The sequence below is a fragment of the Bombina bombina genome, chromosome 7 (assembly GCF_027579735.1).
Source record: "Bombina bombina isolate aBomBom1 chromosome 7, aBomBom1.pri, whole genome shotgun sequence".
NCBI lineage: Eukaryota > Metazoa > Chordata > Amphibia > Anura > Bombinatoridae > Bombina > Bombina bombina.
Window position 1 is genome coordinate 489,372,629 of NC_069505.1, and position 2,500 is coordinate 489,375,128.

General features: G+C 46.9%; 1 protein-coding gene across 1 annotated transcript in view; it reads right to left on the minus strand.

Moving 5' to 3' along the window:
- The window catches only part of LOC128636020 (sprouty-related, EVH1 domain-containing protein 3-like), a 63,688-nt gene that overhangs the window by 56,633 nt on the left and 4,555 nt on the right, over positions 1 to 2,500 (minus strand). The gene's annotated exons all lie outside the window — the stretch shown is intronic.

Consider the following 2,500-nt stretch of genomic DNA (forward strand, 5'->3'; position numbering starts at 1 on the left):
TCTCTCTCTCTCCTCCCCCCTCTCTCTCTTTCTTTCTCTCTCTCCTCCCCTCTCTCTTTCTCTCTCTCTCTCCTCCCCTCTCTCTCTCTCTCTTTCTCTCTCTCTCTCCTCCCCTCTCTCTCTCTCTCTTTCTCTCTCGCTCTCTTTCTCTCTCTCCTTCCCTCTCTCTCTCTTTCTCTCTCTCTCTCCTCCCCTCTCTCTCTCTTTCTCTCTATCCTCCATCTCCTCTCTCTCTTTCTCTCTCTCCTCCTCCATCTCCTCCCTCTCTTTCTCTCTCTCCTCCTCCATCTCCTCCCTCTCTTTCTCTCTCTCCTCCTCCATCTCCTCCCTCTCTTTCTCTCTCTCCTTCTCTATCTCCTCCCTTTCTTTCTCTCTCCTCCCTCTCTTTCTCTCTCCTCCCTCTCTTTCTCTCTCTCTCCTCCCTCTTTCTCTCTCTCTCTCCTCCTCCATCTCCTCCCTCTCTCTCTCTCTCTCTCTCCTCCTCCTCCATCTCCTCCCTCTCTTTTTCTCTCTCTCTCTCTCTCTCTCTCTCTCTCTCTCTCTCTCTCTCTCTATTTCCTCCCTCTCTTTCTCTCTCTCTATCTCCTCCCTCTCTTTCTCTCTCTCTCTCCTCCCTTTCTTTCTTTCTTTCTTTCTCTCTCCTCCCTCGCTTTCTCTCTTTCTCTCTCCTCCCTCTCTTTCTCTCTCTCTCTCTCTCTCTCTCTCTCTCTCTCTCTCTCTCTCTCTCTCTCTCTCTCTATCTCCTCCCTCTCTTTCTCTCTCTCTCCTCCCTCTCTTTCTCTCTCTTTCTCCCTCTCTTTCTCTCTCCTCCCTCTCTTTCTCTCTCTCTCCTCCCTCTTTTTCTCTCTCTCTCTCCTCCTTCTTTTACAGTGGTTTAATTATGTATATGGATCCCACTGATATCACTGAATTATCATATAATTTTAATATATATATATATATATATATATATATGGTTTACAGTGGGTTAATATTTTATGATAATTCATTGGTGTCAGTGGGATATATATATATATATATATATATATATATATATATAAAATACAGTTTACACATTGGTGTCCAGTGGCCACCCTAAATATATACATTGGTGTCAGTGGCCGTAATTATGTCATTGGTGTCAGTGGGCTTACTTACCTGTGAGCCGATGCTTCATGCTCTGCCCGCCGCTTCTACCCAGTCACAGTACGCCCGCCCGCCGCTACATGCTCACAGTGCGCAAACTGACATGCGCAGTGGCACTCTGACAGGCCCGTCCAAAATTTCGGAAATGTGTAAAGGCGGGCCTGTCAGAGCGAGTGTCTGGAGGCTATGTCGGGTCGCGGCCCCACAGCAAGGCTGTATAGTATCAGGACAGGCTCAGGCAGTACTGGGTATCTAATGTAGGTGACCCCCTAACTGTATATTATCAGGACAGGCTCAGGCATTACTGGTTATCTAATGTAGGTGACCCCCTAACTGTATAGTATCAGGACAGGCTCAGGCAGTACTGGGTATCTAATGTAGGTGACCACCCAACTGTATAGTATCAGGACAGGCTCAGGCAGTACTGGGTATCTAATGTAGGTGACCACCCAACTGTATAGTATCAGGACAGGCTCAGTCAGTACTGGGTATCTAATGTAGGTTACCCCCTAACTACATATTATCAGGACAGGCACAAGCAGTACTGGGTATCAAATGTAGGTGACCCCCTAACTTCATATTATCAGGACAGGCTCAGGCAGTACTGGGTATCTAATGTAGGTGACCCCCTAACTGCATATTATCAGGACAGGCTCAGGCAGTACTGGGTATCTAATGTAGGTGACCCCCTAACTGCATATTATCAGGACAGGCTCAGGCAGTACTGGGTATCTAATGTAGGTGACCCCCTAACTGCATATTATCAGGACAGGCTCAGGCAGTACTGGGTATCTAATGTAGGTGACCCCCTAACTGCATATTATCAGGACAGGCTCAGGCAGTACTGGGTGTCTAATTTAAGGTTTCCCCCTGACTACATATTATCAGGACAGGCTCAGGCAGTGCTGGGTGTCAATCGGCCACTAGCAGGGGGTGTCAATCATCCCGATTGTATCGCATTGGGATAATTGCAGTCCGCCACAAGTTAGAAAGCAGCATCCGCCGATTGTTAAATCTACCCTATATAGCAAATCTCTATTAATTTGGAACAGTATCTCGCATTAAAGGGACATTGTACTGTAAGATTGGTTTCCCTCGACTGTACACACAACCTCAGACCGCCTAACTGCATATTATCAGGACTGGCTCAGACAGTGCTTATTGTCTAATACAGTGACCTCCTAACTGTATAGTATCAGGACAGGCTCAGGCAGTACTGGGTATCTAATGTAGGTGACCCCCTAACTGTATATTATCAGGACAGGCTCAGGCAGTACTGGTTATCTAATGTAGGTGACCCCCTAACTGTATAGTATCAGGACAGGCTCAGGCAATACTGGGTATCTAATGTAGGTGACCACCCAACTGTATAGTA